Source organism: Euprymna scolopes, chromosome 8 (genome assembly GCF_053919585.1).
Source record: "Euprymna scolopes isolate OS-2025 chromosome 8, ASM5391958v1, whole genome shotgun sequence".
Taxonomy (NCBI): Eukaryota; Metazoa; Mollusca; class Cephalopoda; order Sepiida; family Sepiolidae; genus Euprymna; species Euprymna scolopes.
The window spans coordinates 140,802,029-140,820,440 of NC_136489.1; the positions used below are offsets into that span (position 1 = coordinate 140,802,029).

The following is an 18,412-nucleotide window of genomic DNA, read 5'->3' on the forward strand; positions in this document are numbered from 1 at the left end:
TTTAACCCACATAATTGACTCCCTCTTACTAAAATACTAACTTTGAGACAATATCTGGTCTGTTTATTTCATTATAAACACACCAATCAAATAACTTACATTTAATAACTTTTCATAATATGTTAGTAATTTCGACAATCGTTTTTCATGATTTAACCCACATAATCCCCTCTCCTCTTGCTAAAATAATAACTTTGAGACATTGTCTCTGGTTATTTCATGATAAACATACCAATCAAATAACTCACATTTTATCATTTTTCATAATTCTTGGATATATTACTAATTTCGACAATCATGTTTCATGAGTTAACCCACATAATCCCCTTCCTCTTACTAAATTAATACATTTGAGACATTGTCTGTGCTTGTAATTTCATTACAAACACACCAATCACATAACTCACATTTCATCCTTTTTCACTTTTCTTGGATATGTTACTAATTTCTACAATCATTTTTAATGATATAACCCACATAATCGACCCCCTCTTACTAAAATATTAACTTTAAGACTATATCTGGGCTGTTCAGTTCATTATAAACACACCAATCCAATAACTTACATTTAATCACTTTTCATAATTCTTGGATATGTTACTAATTTCGACAATCGGTTTTTATAATTTAACCCACATAATATCCTTTCCTTTTGCTAAAATAATTACTTTGTGATATTTCATTATAAACATGTTATTTCATTATAAACACACCAACAAATAACTCGCATTTCATCATTATTCATAATTCTTGGATATGTTACTAATTTGGACAATAATTTTTCATGATTTTACGACACAATCGCACCATCTTCCTATATGGGGTATTCTGTTAGCACAAATATCCACCTATCTGATCCGATCCCAGGTATTCTCCTAGGAAACATCCCATCTATTACATCCAATCCCAAGCAACGTCGGGTATTTTGCTAGTACATACATCCACCTTATACAATCCCCGGCAACGCTGGGTATTATGCTAGTACAAATATCCAGCTATGAAGTCATATCCAAGAGCGTTCACTGGCATATTACATTGATTGCATATTAATCTAATGGTATTCGACAATGAGGCTACATCCAAGGGAGGTCACTTGCATATTATAACAATGATTGTATATTAATCTAATGGTATTCGAAAATGAAACTACATCCAAGGGAGGCCACTTGCGTAATCTAATGGTAGTCGCCAATGAACTTGCATCAAAGGGAGGTCACTCGCATGTTATAACAATGATCGTATATTTATGTAATGATATTCGACAATGAAGCTACATCCAAGTGAGGTCACTCGCATATCATAACAATGATTGTATATTAATCTAATGAAATTCGATAATGACGCTACACCCAAGGGAGGTCACTGACATATAACAATGATTGTATATTATTCTAAAGGTATTCGACAACAAAGCTACATCCAAGGGAGGTCACTTGCATATTATGACAATGATTGTATATCAATCTAATGGTAGTCAACAACAAGCTACATCCAAGGGAGGTCACTTACATATTATGACAATAATTGTATATTAATCTAATGGTATTCGACAATGAAGCTACACACTATGGAGGTTATTTGCATATTACACCAATGATTTTATATTATTTTAATGGTATTCGACAAAGATGCTACATCCAAGGGAAATCGCTTACATATTATGACAATGATTGTATATTATTCTAATGAAATTCGACAATGACTATACATCCAAGGGAGATCACTTGCATATTGTAACAATGATTGTATATTAATCTAATGGAATTCGACAATGAATCTACACCCAAAGGAGGTCACTTGCATATCATAATGATTGTATATTATTCTAATAGAATTTGACAATGTAGCTACATGCAAGGGAGGTAACTCGTATATCATAACAATTATTCTATATTCTAATGGTATTCGACAATGACGCTACATCCAAGGGAGGTAAGTTGAATATTATAACAATGATTATATATTAATCTAATGGTATTCGACATTGAGCTACATCCAAGGGAGATCACTTGCCTATTATAACAATGATTGTATATTAATCTAATGGTATTCGACAATGAAGCTACACTCAAGGGAGGTCAGTTGCATATTATAACAATGATTGTATATTAATATAATGGAATTCGACAATGTAGCTACATCCAAGGGAGGTCACTTACATATAACAATGATTGTATATTAATCTAATGGAATCTGATAATGAAGCTACATCCAAGGGAGGTCACTTGCATATTATAACATATACTGTGCAAGCACCTTCTAAATTTTTCAAATTGGAGCTATACTGCACAAGCACGTTCAAAATTTCAAATGGGACCTATACTGCACAAGCAGTATAGGTCCCAAAATTGTCAAATCGGCCTATAATGCACAAGCACCTTCAAAATTGTCAAATTGGACCTATAATGCACAAGCACCTTCAAAATTGTTGAATCGGACCTATACTTCACTTATGTCATACAATCCCGGGCGACGCCAGTTGTTCTGCTAGTGCATATACATCTACTTTATCCAATCCTGGGCTATACCGGGTATTTTGCTAGTACAGATAGCCACCTATGTAATCCATCCCGGGCGATGCTGGGCATTTGGCTAGTACATATATCAACCAATTTTTTCCAATCCCAGACGTCGCCGAGTGTTCTTCCAATCCCAGGCCATGCCGGGTAATCAGCTAGTATATGTCGTGCTAGTGCTATGTCATACTATTCCGAGCGATGCTGAGTATTTTGCTCGTATATATGCACCAATTTTATCCAATACGCATTTTTTTTTTTTTTTTACTTGGTCTTTTGACTAAGATCAAAGTGTAGTATCTGTTCTTAGAAATAAAGCAGTTTCATCTTTCGCCCTCTCCTCCCACTAACTCATAATATGCCTCTCACCTACCTCCCTCTAAATAGAATTAGTTAATATACGAAAAATATATAATACGCATCTTTTTTTTTTTTTTCTTACTGGGTCTTTTGGCTAAGATCAAAGTGTAGTATCAGAGTGTTGGCCTTTTGGTCAAGATCAAAGTGTAGTATCTGTTCTCTGATACATACACAGCGATAGGCAGTGTTGTTCTGGCGACACATTCTCGTGCCCGGAACACCTGACGAGCTTGTTGGGTAGCGTTCTGTCCGCACCCCCACTTGGTCTGTCTTTCTCTGCTCTCCCCCCTCACGGGGGGATCCGAGCTGATAATTTACGACCTTCCCGCGAGGGAGGGTCGGAAACACTTTCTCTCTTCCCTCCACTAACTTCCCACTCCCTCTCTCAGTTCTATCTCCCCTCTCTTGCCGCCTTTGGCGCCACTTCTTTTTGGCGCCAAAGTCGGCTCCCACTTTGGACGCCGACTCCACGTCACTCATTTTGGTGAATTTATACAGGGAAGAGAGAGCTTTTTTCAAAAATGGACACCCCCAGCCCGGGGACCACCAATACAAATACCCCCAGCCAGGGGGCTACCACAAGAAGAACTGCTCCCCAAGAGGACGGCTCCCCAACAAGGGAAGCAAAAAGCAACGGGGCATACCGCCCGGACACTACACCAAAGGACGCCCCCCAGAAGGGAGAAAACTCACCAGCAGCTCCCCAAGAGGGCGACTCCCCACAAAGGGGAGAAAAAACAGTGTTGGACGGGGCATCCCGCTCTGACAACAAAAATCAAGAGGCAGTAGCCCCAAAGGACGATAAGGGAGACAGTGCTCCCCAAGAGGGCGACTCCCCACAAAGGGGAGAAAAACAATGTTGGACGGGGCATCCCGCTCTGACAACAATAATCAAGAGGCAGTAGCCCTAAAGGACGATAAGGGAGACAGTGCTCCCCAGGAGGGCAACTGCCCCAAAAGGGGAGCAAATCAAGAAAACGAGGGGGCATACAGCCTAGACCTCCCCAAAACAAAAGGGGCAAAAGCTCCCAAGGACAATAAAGAGGACAATGCTCCCCAGGAGGCCGACTCCCCAAAAAGGGAGGTATTTCCTGGAAGAAGTATAGAGCAAGGAGAGTCGGTCCCAAAGGAAAGCGGAAGGGAAATGCCCCTCAAAATAGTAACCCTTCCGCAAAGGAACAACAAAAACAGTCCAACCTCACCAAAGATCCAACACCAACAAGAGGGTCGGCATGGGGGAAGACTGTAGAGAAGCAACTGTCCCCTCCAGAGTATAGAGACTTGTACTTGACCAAGTACAGACAATACATAGAGGGGGCAGAAATTAAACCAGTGCCAGGCGCTTGGGAGGCAATCGAAGACAGAGTCCTCTCCCTCATCTCGGATATGCCGGAAAACCGCCTCCTAGGGATGAAAAAGGAAGACATGGCGGGGCTCCTACACAAGCTAAACATCCCGGTACTATACCTGTACCAGAGGAGCTACGCCATGTGGGACATCCTCCTACCAACCAAGGAAGATGCGGAGAGACTCTCCCTACAGGAAATTAAGTATGGGAGAATAAAACTAAAGCCCGAATACCAGGGCAGGACAAGGACCCGGGTGCAGGTATTCAATGTACCTATGCAAATATCAGCAGAAATCCTGGGATCCTTCTTCACACAGTTTGGCGAAGTGGAAAAAATAACCCCAGTGCGTTCGAAAACCGGCATGCACTTGGGCAGCTACACTGTGGCCATGAGGCTAAAGAAAGAAGGCTTCCAAGCGATACCAGCACAGCTGACTTTTAAGGAGGCAACTATGACAGTAGTGGTGGAGGGGCGTCGTCCGCACTGCTGGTTCTGCCAAAAGCAGGGTCACATGGCCAAGAGCTGCCCTCAAAGGTCAACTCCTACTCAAGTGACACTAAAGGCGGTCCCAACCTTTGAGACAGCACCAGTGTCCAAACAGGCTGTCACAACTCCTGCAACCGGAGCACCAACCCCAGCACCGAGGAAACCCAAAACTACGCAGGAGGCCAAGGGGGAGGAATGGATCACGGTAATAAGGCGGAAACGGAAGCCCACAATCCCATCTGCCACCGTCCCACCACCAACCCAACAACCGAGGCAGCAACAACAACAGCAGCCTCCACAACAGCCGCAGCAACAGCCACCGCAGCAGACACAGCAGCAGCAGCCAAACCAGCCGTTGAACCAGCCGCAGCAACAACATCAGCTGCCGCGGCCAATTCCACAACCAATGCCACGAAAACAGCGGCAACAACAAAAACAGTAGCAGCAGCAACAGCCAGGACAGGAGCAGCAGCAACAAAAACGGCTGCAGCAACCAGAACAGCAATAGCATCAACCGGAGAAACAGCAATTAGAGGAGCAGCAACAACCAACGGTCCCCACACCAATTGAGACGGGGATCAAGCGAAGAAAACACTGCTCCTCTGAGGATGAATCTGCTAGTGAGAGGGAGAGGAACTCAACCTCACCACTCCCCGGTTCATTCAAAAGAATAAAAAAGAAAAGGAAAGGGGAAGAAAAGGCAGCCCCCACTCCCTGTGAGCATACACCACCTCTAATCACAACACAACCCACTTCCACCCCCATACCACATACTGCACCAATACTAGACACCGCACCAACACCAACACCAACATCAGACACCGCACCAACACCAACACCAGACATTGCACCAACACCAGACATTGCACCAGCACCAACACCAGACACCGTACCAACACCAGACACCACACAGACACTCGTCCCCACACCAATGCAAATTGAGCCGCCATCCCAGAAAGAAAAGAATGAACCCGGGAGGGGGAGAGACCCTTCAGATTCTCCCACTCACGGACTCACTCCAACAGGGACTCTCGCCCTCGAAATGAGAGAGGAACTTTGTTTTGTAGACCCCCCTGTCTGTAGCAATGGGCTTACCACACAGGCAGAGAAAAAATTTAAAACCTCTGCTGGACTGCCAACAGATAGGGGGAAAAGACGTTAATGTCCCCTCTAATTTCCCGGACGCCCCACGGCTAACAACTTTCGTCAGGCTTCCTGAGGCCTGCAAAACCAACGTGTGGACAATGCTGGAGGCCGCTGAAGGGGCTGGTCCGGGAATTGAACTCATTAGGAAAAATGACCCTTCCCTTGAGGAACTCGCAAAACAATGCAAGGGAAGGGTCCCAGTGTTGGTCCATCCGTCACTCTATAGGGCCCTTAAATTGACTTACCCTTTGGATGTCGGCAGCATTGTGAGAGAAGGTCGGGACATGAAAAACCTGACCACCTTGAGCATTGCACACAACGTCGGTGTCCTTTCCCCGGCTGACTTTGGAGCTGAGTGTAACACACCTTAAGGTAAGTACCATGGCTTTGAATTTGGCTAGTCTGAATGCGAGGGGCTTGAGATCATCGGGCCGGGCGGCTCGCCTCCGGCACGACCTCTTGTCCCTGGGAGTGGATGTTGCTGCGATTCAGGAGACGCATTTTGTTTCCTCTGTGGACTGTCAGGTGCTGGCCCGAGACTTTGAGGTTTTCTCAGCATATGGCAGCCTGCGGGGGAAGGGAGTTTCTGTGCTGGTTAAACGTACCCTGTCGGCGACGGTCGACGTTGTCCATAGAGATGCGGTGGGTAGGCTGGTTGTGGCCAATGTTGCCGTAAAAGATTCTGTGTTTCGGGTGATTGCGGTTCATGCGCCCAGCACCGCTCGTGAGAGGGTCTCATTCTTCAGTCAGCTTGACACGTTTGTAGATTGTCGGAAGCGGGTAGTGCTAATGGGGGATCGGAATGCCATCTTAGACCCCGACATAGATAAGGTAGGAGGCGGAGCTAGAGGTTCGGAGAGGTGCGAGTCCAGCCTGGCTGATCTGATGGCTAGATGCGGTCTGGTCGACAGGTTTCGGTTCGAGCATCCGGGGCGGGAGATGTGGACGTGGACCAATAGCGTTTCCTCCTATCCAAATACCTATTTGGACAGGATGTTAGTTAGGAGAGGCGAAGTAGACTTCTTATCTTGTCCCACGTTCACTTGGCTAGGCCAGACGGACCATAAATTAGTTATGGCCCGGCTGAAGCTAGGAAATAGGCCTAAGTTAGCGGGGTACTGGAAGTTAAACACCTCCCTTCTGGAGATACAAGACTTCCAAGATCAGTTAAGAGAATTGATTAAAAAGGCACTAGTGGGGGCGGTTACCGGGAGTAAGTGGTGGTTAGGTCTCAAAGCCAAGATCAGAAGCTTCTCCGTCAAGTATGCCCAGTGCCTCGCACTAGATAAGGCCAAGACGAAGAAGAAGCTCGAGCAGAAACTAGCCCAGGCTACGGGGGAGGGTGATAGGGTTAGTCAGGAACTAGCTAAGCAGGACCTTCTACGCGAGACTAGCGAGCGTTACGAAGGCCAAGTAGTTAGAGCTAGGCTTAGAAAGATAGGCAACGAAGCAGTCAATTCTGATGCAGACGTGCGCCGTGAGGTTTCTAGGCGTGGCTCGGACAAATACATTGCGAAAGTCAAACATCCGGATGGACGCACCCTGGAATCGACTCGGGAGATCTGTGAGGGGTTTCGAGAACATTTCGAGGAGCGTTTTACGCAGCAGCCCGATCTTCCGGTCCTTGAGTTTAGCGACTATTTGGCCGACTCTCCCCGCCTCGAGGCGGCTAGAGCGGCTGGTTGCGAGGGCCGGGTGACGGAGCGGGAAGTCTTTACTGCGCTGAAGCAGGTCAGCTGTGACAAATCGCCAGGACTTGATAGTCTGCCATACGAACTGTACTTGAGGCTGTCGCCCATGTTTCTGCCTCTTCTGACGGATATGTTCAACCATTGGTTTGCTCAGGGATCCATCCCAGGGCAGGTGACCAAGGGAGTGATCACATTGCTGAAGAAAGGTGACGGGCATGGAGGGGAAGAATTAGACGACTACAGGCCCATAACTCTGCTAAACACAGAGTTGAAGATTTTGGCCAGGGTCCTGTCGAATCGGCTGCAGGTTGTTATCGACGAGTTGGTTGAACCGGAACAGAACTACGCTGTGAAGGGGAGATCGATTCAGAACAACTTGCACCTGATCCGCACGATCCTAGAGGGGGGAATAGATGACGACACGGAAGCCGCGCTGATCAACTTAGATCAGTCCAAAGCTTTCGATAGGGTCGACCATCGTTTCCTGGCATCTGTCTTAGAGGCCGCTGGTTTTAAACCGGACTTTTGCAAGTGGATCTCCATAATGTATCGACAGCCCATGGCTGTCGTGCAAGTCAACGGAAAGCGCTCGAAACCCTTTGTTATCTCTCGGTCGGTTCGTCAGGGTTGTCCGCTGTCGCCCCTGCTTTATGTCCTGGCTTTGGAGCCTCTTCTCCGCAAGCTGAGACATGGGGAGGCAAATTCGGCCCTGTGCGGAATGGCTCTGCCTGGCGGCTCAGCTGCGAAGGTATCCGCGTTTGCCGATGATGTCACGGTCTTTGTGTCGGGCTTCAGAGACATTGAGGTCGTGTCGGAGACACTCACACAGTACGAAAGAATCACGGGGGCCAAGATAAACCGCAACAAGTCGGTAGGACTGCGGTTGGGCGCATGGAGTGGCAACGCAAACCTCCCGGCGCCCTTCAGCTGGACAGATGGCCCGGTCCGGATCCTCGGCGTGTGGTTCGGACCGGGTCTCCAGCTTGACAAGAATTGGTTGGAGGTACGGTCAAAGGTGGAGGCTGCAGTCAATTCGTGGCTTCCTAGGAAACTTTCCTTAAAGGGTAGAGCTGAGGCGTGCGCCACTTACGTCTTTCCTCTCATCCTTTACCGACTGGCCGTACTTCCCCTGCCTGCACAACACCTAAAAGCTCTTGTCGAACTCTTGTCCTCGCTCCTTTGGGACAGAGGAAGACACTGGGTGAGCAGACAGGTCTGTATTCAACGTCCGTGCGAGGGAGGCTTGGGAATGCCGGACTTGAAGTGTCATCGAGATGCTGAGAGGCTGGCCTTCCTGAGCCACTATATGCAGGAGGACCAACCGTGGCACCCCGTGGTTACTGCCGCCTTCCCCGACCTCGTTCTCGACCCTTCCGTCGAGAGCCGTCGCAGGCCGCGGGGAGAATCTGCCTACATGAAAGAGTGCCGAGCCGCGCTAAAACGACTACCAAGGTCCAGTGACCTTGTGACTGCTACCCGTAGGGAACTCCACAGGGATCTAGTGAAGGGGGCCGCCGACGACCCGCTATGCGCGCGTTTGGGGTGGCAGCAGAGTGAGATCCGCTCCGCGTGGAGCTGGGCGCCAGGTTCGAGTCATCTGAACAATTCGGAGTTCTCTCTGACCTGGCGATTGGCCCGAAATGCACTTCCACTCAACAACATACAATGCAGTTCTGGGTTTTTGGAGTCGCCTGATTGTCCCCGTTGTGGGACAACGGCCGTGGAAACTACGGATCACGCTTTCTTCGATTGCCACGAACTCCGCCAGTACTGGTCGTATGTCAGTGGGGTGACGGCTCGCATCGATCCTGAGCATCCTCGCCCAATTACTGTATCCAATGTTGTGGACAACGTGAGGCCGCCGTGGGACCGGGAAAGACAAATGGTCTACGTTACGATCCTGGCCGTGGCGAAAATGGTGATTTGGACGTCGCGTCTGCAAGGTTGCCGGGGGGTGTTGTCTTTTTCTGATCAAGATCTGATCGCTTTCTTTAAACACCAACTACGGGTGAAGATCAGATGTGATAGAAGAAGGCTGCATCGCGCGGCATTTGACAGAAGATGGATACATGTGGCAAGTCTGTGTGTACGAAGAGGAGCCAAATTTGAATACGTGTTCCCCGCCTAGGTGTGGAACGCGCAGTTCTGTAAAGTAAAATTAAACAAGTAGCCTCTCAGCTAGCTGAGTGTGTGTTCCATCCCTCCCCAATTAGGAAGCCTCCAAGATCCCCATCCCCTCTTACCTGCAATTTTTGTTTTCACCCCTTCCTCTAAATTTTACCCATCTTGGAGAAAAAGAAATACAAACTAACCTCCATCCCTTACCCACAAAAATTTCTTTTCTCCATTCACCCCCATCTAGAGGGCATCCCCACCTAGAGACTGACCCGCAGAAGCGAGGTTCCTTTTACAAACCCAGTGGAACGGGCAGTCTATCAACTAGACGGGGTTGGGAGGGTCCTACTAATCACCTTTTGTTTTTTCTTCCCCCGCCCTCGACACAAATGAATTATTGTACCATTTTATTGTTATCTTTTTTGTTTTTACACGTCAATAAAAAATGTTTTAAAAATTGGGAGTTAAGTAGGACGTCCCCCAATATGAAAGGGTGAATGCGGTATTATGGTGAAAGAAGATACTAGCTGGGAGAAACTTTTGACTTTGTTCAGTTCTGGAGTGACAAGGATGACCAACGACCCCCAAAATCCCCCCCTTTTGAGTTGGCCATGTGCCTAAGTTTTTTGTTCATCGTTGATTTTGACTGTATTTTTTTAACATGAATAAAAGATTTAATATCTCAAAGTGTAGTATCTGTTCTTAGAATTAAAGCGGTTTCATCTTTTGCCCCCACCCCACCCCACCCCCAATAAGAAAATAAGGAGGAGATCATGCTTTGCATGGCAATCTTTAGAGAAACAAACGTCAATCGTAAATAAGGATGTTTTTAGTTCAGCTGTGATTTTATGAATATGACATTTTGTCTAAATTTAGTTATTGATAAATATAAATTATGTATCTTTTTTTAATAGAAGATAATGCTCTGCAGAAAATGAAGCTGTATAAGACGGTTACTCGGTCTTTTGGCTAAGATCAAAGTGTAGTATCTGGTTTTAGAATTCAAGTGGTCTCATCTTTCGCTCCAACTCCCACTAAAAAACATAACCTCCCAATACTAAGAATGGCTTTCTGAATAATGTTTTTATTTCAGAATTTTGAATCAGCAGTTTAGCGTTTGTGATATTTGGAATATGACATCTTGTACTAATTTAATATACGAAAAATATATAATGCGCATCTTTTTTTTTACTTGGTCTTTTGGCTAAGATCAGAGAGAGTAGTATCTGTTCTTAGAATTAAAGCGGTTTCATCTTTCTCTCCTCACCCTCACTAAGAAAATAAGGAGGAGGTCATGCTTTACATGACATCTTGTACTAATTTAATATACAAAAAATATATAATACGCATGGTATGTTTTTACTTGGTCTTTTGAGTAAGATCAAAGTGTAGCATCTGTTCCGGCAGATACTGCAAGCTATGACTAGCTATGACTAGCAAAGACCAGATGTGGGGGCAACCCCACATGCCTGACCTTTAACCAGCTCCCATTTCCCACCTCTCGGGAGCTGGTCCCCTTTTTCCCTTCCCCCTCCCTTCACTCCTCACATTAAAAATTGGCCTTGTGCCTAATTTGCTCGGTGGGGGAGCAAATAAATACCATCTGTTCCGGCAGATACTGCAAGCAAAGACCATATGTGGGGGCGACCCCACATATAAGACCTTGGTCAATGTAGGGGCAACCCTTCATACCAATTGTCACTATCCAGCTCCCCTACTCCCCGGGGAGTTGGTCCCCATTTCCCCTTCACTCCTCACTTTAAAAATCGGCCTTGTGCCTAATTTGCTCAGTGGGGGAACAAATAAATACCTCAAAGTGTAGTATCTGTTCTTAGAATTCAAGTGGTCTCATCTTTCGCTCCAACCCCCACTAAGAAAACTCAAAAGTAAGGAGGATTTATGTCACCAAATCCATTAACTCTCATTTCATATTATATTAAAATAGGTTGTAGTGAAACAAACTCTGATTAGCTCATAATATGCCTCCCACTTCCTGCCTCCCACCTTCCTCCGTCTCAATAGAATTAGGTCGTATTACTAATCGCGTTACTAATATAAAAAAAAATGGCCGTTTTTTTTTTGTTGTTGTGCAAACAGGCACTGATCGTCTCAAGCCAAATATTTTAAAGTGTAATCTTTTTTTATTTACTTATCATTTTTGCGAAAAAAAAAAAGCTAACGTAAGGCAAACGAACGATGTTAAATGTAAAAATCGAAAAAAGAAAACAAAAACGAACGTTAAAACTAAAAACCAAAAAAAACTTGTGAAAAATGGCTTAAATAAGCCTGTTTCGATATTAAAATTTAAAAAATCGGTGGGTACCCGGGTGTTTTTGGGTGTGTGTGGTCGGTCGGGGGTTTAATAAAAATAATAAGAATAAGCGAAGTATTAAAAAAAAATAAATAAATAAATAAAAAAACAGAAATGAACGTTACGTGAAAAATGGCTTAAATAACACTGGTTCAATATTTAAATCTAAGAAAATCGAAAAAAAAAAAAAAGACCTCTCGCACTACGATTCGAACCCAAAACGTTTAGATAATGAACCAACGCTCTAACCAACTGAGCTAACACGACATGCATGAAATTCAGTCAGTTCTTCAACTATTTAAACTAAATCAGGTCATGACGTCATCTGACGCATGCGTAGAACTGATGTTGTCATGAGAGGACGGTTTTTGTTGCCCCCCCCTCTAGAAAATTGTTGATTTCAGGGTGAAAAAAATTAACGTTTTTGGCCAATTTTTCGATATTTTTTGGGCGAAGGATGGAGCTTCAATATGATACCAAGTTTGTGAATTTTTGTTCTGTCTGTCGAAAGTTTTTAGCGGACACACAATCACACATACATACACACATTTTTGCTTTTATATATATACTAGCGATGAGTATCCGGCATTGCCTGGTTGTTTTGGAGGTGTGTGTGGATACTCTGGGGGTGGGGGGGTTAAAAAAAAAAAAGTAAGTATGAGGATCGAACCCGAACCCTTGAGGCAAAGTTGTAAATTAAAGTGTGAAAAAAAAAAGTACGATGTTAACCATTGCCCCACCGCGAGATTTTTTTTTTTTTTTTTTTTTTTTTTTTTTTTTTTTTTTTTTTTACAAAGGCATCACCACATTATCAAGGCCCAGAGGCCACTCAAGGATAAGGGTTAAAGAGTGTACAGTAGAAATTGGTCAATATAGTAATCATTAGTAATGAAAATTTGGTAAATTTGATAACTTATATGGAACGGCTCATCAAGAACTTATTTACTTTAGACTTGAACACAACCATATTGTAGTCAGCCGGAAAGCAGGAAAACGGAAGACAATTCCACAGGCGTGCAGTTCTAAGAAAGAAGCTTTGTTCATGGAATCTACGTTTAGGTTTAGGCACAGATAAAGAGTGGGGGAAATTATTGATAGTGTTTACAGCTAGACGAGTGTTTCTTGTGAAAGTTTGGCGAGGGGGGACCATAGATTGAAGCTCAGTTGAACACTTTCCATGAAAATAATGATACATCAGAGACAAACTCGCAACATCTCTTCTGTGAGATAGAGGTTGCAAGGAGGAGAAAAGGACATCTCCTACGAGGCTACGAAGTCTATTTTGAACTCTATCAAGGCAGGACAAGTCCTTTCTAGCAGCTCCTGCCCAGATGTGGCAACAGTATTCCATCCTTGGACGTACCTGGCTCTTATATAGATAGAGAATAGCATCAGCAGTGAGATATCTACTGGATCGATAGAAAGATCCCACCATTTTTCCAGCGGCCTTGGCAACAGATTTGATATACGTGTTCCATTTAAGATCAGGAGTAAAGGTCAAGCCCAGAAGCTTATCAAAACTTGAGGCCTCCTGAAGACGAGAGCCATTCATTTCAATTGATGACAAATGTGGATTAGAATGTTGATGATGTAAAGAGAGAAGCTTGGTTTTAGATGCATTAAAAGTAACCAGCCACTCCTTTCCCCATTGTACTATGTGCTCAAGATCAGAGGAGAGAGAATTGGAGAGAACTTGGTCGTTTACTGTCTTAGATGTGGTACCATAAATGGTAGTGTCGTCAGCATAAATGTCTACAAATGATGTAAGGATATGATTTGGAAGATCATTAATGTAGATCAGGAAAAGAGTTGGGCCCAGGATGGATCCCTGAGGGACACCGGCATTAATACTGTGAGCTTCTGATTTTTGCCCCTCAACTACTACTCTTATGAACCTATCAGAAAGAAATGATTTAATAATTGAGAAGACTTTTCCAGCTATACCATAGCTAGCGATCTTATGAAGTAAACCTTTATGCCATACCCTATCAAAGGCTTTAGATATGTCAAGAGCAATTGCCCTAGAAAGATTGCCACTGTCGAGAGATTTGCTAATCCTATGCGATATAACTGTAAGGACATCTGCTGTAGATCTAGCAGAACGGAAACCATATTGAGTGTCACTAAGAAGGTTATTTTTGTTGAGATGGTTGATTACTTCTGTATTTAACACAGATTCTAGCAACTTACTCATGACGCACAGGAGACTTATTGGCCTGTACTGAGAGGGGGATGAGCGATCACCTGAATTCTTAAATACAGGGCATACTGATGAGATTTTCCAGGGAGATGGGAAACTATTCTCCTTAAGACAACGTTTAAACAGTTTTGTATGTATGGGCGCTAGTTCAGGTTGAAGTTTTTTGAGTACTATAATTGGAATACCATCAGGGCCAGTTGCTTTACTCGAATCAAGGTTTTTGATTAGCTTCGCAACATCACGTACAGATATACGTATATCACATAGCGTGTTTTCTGATACAGGAGGAAATATTGGGGGTTGGCGGTCTTGGTCGCAAAGGGTAGAATTAGCTGCAAGGTTCTTGACAAAGAGTTTGGCTTTGTCTGATGCTGACGAGATTACCTCAGGTCCATTGATAATAGTTGGGATGGAGCACAGTCTTCTGTTCAGGATTCTGTTTGCTATTTGCCAAAACTGGTGGGAACCAAGCCGCTGCTCAGCTACTTTGGACTTAACAGATTGAGCATTGCGTTCCTTATTACTTTCTTACAATGGTTGCTGGCAGTCCTGAAAACGGCTTTAGTTTCCATACATCTATTACGTTTGAAGCAGTGGAAAAAGTGATTTCTGTGCGCAATGGCAGCAGCGCATTCTGGAGAGAACCATGGCTGGCTGTTAGGTTTTTGCTGAAACTTTTTAGAGGGTATGAAATGGTCAATACCTACAATTAACCATTCAGTCAGGTCTAATACTATAGAGGACACATCCTTTTTAAACATGGAATGCAGAGGTAGATCAGATATAAATGTACGGAAGCTATCCCAGTCAGCCTTAGTGTATCGATATACTGTACGATGAAGAGGTACGTCTGGGGACTTATTACATTTCATTTTTATCTTAATTGATACAACAGAGTGGTCGGAAGATCCAAGAGGCGACAGAACAGAAACTGAACATAGTTCAGGGCAAGTTGTGAGAAAAAGGTCTAGTAGGCTCGCATACTGGCCATCATTATCGGGCACACGGGTAGGTTCCTGTACAATTTGAGTGAGGTCATAGGCAATGGAGAAATCATGACAGAACCTCCCCTCATCATCGGTCTTGTTTGAGTGGGTCAACCATTCGACGTTGTGAACATTGAAGTCTCCACATACGTGAATGTTAGCTGAAGGATAAGTAGAAAGGACTTGGTCAATTTTCTCAGATATGCTTTGAAAGATAGTAACTCCGCTGTTGTGGGGGCGATAGAGAGTAAATATAAATGCAGTAGTGTGAGCTAAAGCAACCCGGAAGCACATATAGGGTAAGTTAAGATCTTCCCTGGAGATGTCCCTCCCACATGGAAAGCTATCTTTAATATAGGCACATATTCCATGCCCATGGCGATCTTGGGGGTCAGATTTAGAAGTTAAGTTAGAGTATCCTGTAATTGCAAACTCATCTAGGGAAATAGCCTGTCCAATGCCAGTTTCACTTAAAAATAAAAGGTCTGGTTTAGTCTCCTGTAATTGGGTTTCAACCTCTGGAAGGTTAGAATGAAGACCCCTGATGTTGGAGAAGGAGACATGGTAGTAGGGGTCTACGTTGGAAGTTGGAGAACCGGGTTTAATCGTGTATTTTTTCTTGAAACTTGTCATGATGAAATTTTGGAATTTGTGGACTAGGTCGTCAGATTTACTTAGAGCAAGTTTGACTGCGAGATAGTATTTCATTTAGTGCGGAACACTTTTTTTATTATTTTTATTTTCCCAAGATGTTATAGGAAAAAGACTAACCCACATGCAGCAAGCGACAAATGTTGAATATTTATCTTCCCGAAATCAAGCAAATTAAATAGACAGGCGAGCTTCATTGTTAACTCTGAGCTATTACGATTTATATGTGATATCAAAAGTTTTAAAAAGTTGTGAAGTGACCGACCGCTTCTCTGAAAAAAGCCTTTTGTAGACATACAGAAAAATCGAACACACATACATTTTCGCTTTTATATTTATAGATAGACTAGTGGGGGGGGGGGGTACCCGGCATTTCCCGAGTGTTTCGATGGGGTTGGGGTGTTAATTAAAACCTAAGAATAAGCAAAGTAAAAAAAAAAGAAAACATAAAAACGAAGCGGGGAGGGGGGGTTAATCAAAACATCGAACAAAAAACACAAAAAAACTAACGTAAGGCAAACGAACGATGTTAAATGTAAAAATCGAAAAAGACAAAAAAGAAAACAGAAAAACGAACGTTAAAAAAACATGTGAAAAATGGCTTAAATAAGTTTGTTTCGATATTAAAATTTAAAAAATCGGTGGGTACCCAGGTGTTTTTGGGTGTGTGTGTGGTCGGTCGAGGGTTTAATGGAAACCTAATAATAAGCGAAGTAAAAAAAAAATAAAAAGAGAAATGAACATTACGTGAAAAATGGGTTAAATAACACTGGTTCAATATTTAAATCTAAGAAAATCGAAAAAAAAAAAAAAAAAAGACCCCTCTCACTACGATTCAAACCCAAAATGTTTAGATAATGAACCAACGCTCTAACCAACTGAGCTAACATGACGTACATGAAATTCAGTCAGTTCTTCAACTATTTAAACTAAATCAGGTCATGACGTCATCTGACGCATGCGTAGAACCGGTCGTCGTCATGAGAGGACGGTTTTTGTTGACCCCAGCCCCCTCCTGTAGAAAATTGTCGATTTCAGGGTGAAAAAATTAACGTTTTTGGTCAATTTTTCGATATTTTTTGGGCGAAGGATGGGGCTTCAATATGATACCAAGTTTGTGAATTTTTGTTCTGTCTGTAGAAAGTTTTTAGCGAACACATATACATACATACACACATTTTCGCTTTTATATATATATAGACTAGCGGGGGTACCTTGAAAAAAAACACAGAAAAAAACTAACATAAGGCAAACGAACGATGTTAAATGTAAAAATTGAAAAAACAAAAAAAAAAAAACAGAAAAACGAACACGTGAAAAATGGCTTAAATAAGCCTGTTTCAATATTGAAATTTAAAAAAATGGTGGGTACCCAGGTGTTTTTGGGTATGTGGTCGGGAGTGGATAAGCGAATTAAAAAAAACAAAAAAAAAAACAGAAAAACGAACATTACATGAAAAATGGCTTATTGAACACTGGTTCAATATTTAAATTTAAAAAATCAAAAGAAAAAAAAGACATCTCACACCACGATTTGAACCCAAAACGTTTAGATAACGAAGCAACGCGCTAACCAACTGAGCTAACGCGACGTACATGAAATTTAGTCAGTTTTTTAACTGAAGTAGATCAGGTCATGATGCCATCTGACGCATGTGTAGAACCGGTCGTCGTCACGAGAGGACCGTTTTTGTTGACCCCCCCCCTGTCGAAAATTGTCAATTTCGGGTTGAAAAAATTAATGTTTTTGGCCAATTTTTCGAGCGAAGGATGGAGCTTCAATATGATACCGAGTTTGTGAATTTTCGTTGTCTGTCAAAAGTTTTTAGCAAGCACGCATACATACATACAAACTTTTTCGCTTTTATATTTATAGAAGATTAATGGGGGTACCTGGCATTGCCCAGGTGTTTGGAGGTGTGTGTTGGTGGGGGGTGGTAGATTAAAACAACCCTGTTTTAAAAAAACGTTGGCCGGTTGTTTGGAGGTGTAAAAGAAAAAAAATAGTTTTAGTATAAAGGTAGGCTTGAACCCCAAACGTTTGACGCGGAGGTGGAAAGGAAATGGAAAAAAAAAAAAACTTGCGACCTAACCATCTCGACCACGGGAACAGATGAATTGATAAGTGTGTTAAGTTGACGTTTATAAACCGAAATTAGTAGGTGCGATAACGTCAAGTTGCGGAAGCTACGCGGCGATCAAACAATAAAAAAAAAACTAACGTAAGGCAAACGAACGATGAAAGAACGATGAAGTTGCGGAAGCTACGCTGCGATCAAGCAATAAAAAAAAAAAACACAAAAAAGCTAACGTAAGGCAAACGAACGATGAAAGCAGAAAACAAACATGTGAAAAATGGCTTAAATAAGCCTGTTTCGATATTAAAATTTAAAAAATCGGTGGGTACCCGGGTGTTTTTGGGTGTCGCTAAGAATAAGCGAAGTAAAAAAAAAAAAAAAAAAAAGCAGAAAGAAAAACGAACGTTACGTGAAAAATGGCTTAAATAACACTGGTTCAATATTTAAATTTAAAAAATCGAAAAAATAACAAAAAACATCTCACACCACGATTCGAACCCAAAACGTTTAGATGATGAACCAA

General features: G+C 43.1%; 1 protein-coding gene across 5 annotated transcripts in view; it reads left to right on the forward strand.

Annotated features, from left to right (window-relative positions):
- Positions 1–18,412, forward strand: part of LOC145283789 (negative elongation factor A-like) — a 259,059-nt gene that overhangs the window by 197,901 nt on the left and 42,746 nt on the right. The gene's annotated exons all lie outside the window — the stretch shown is intronic.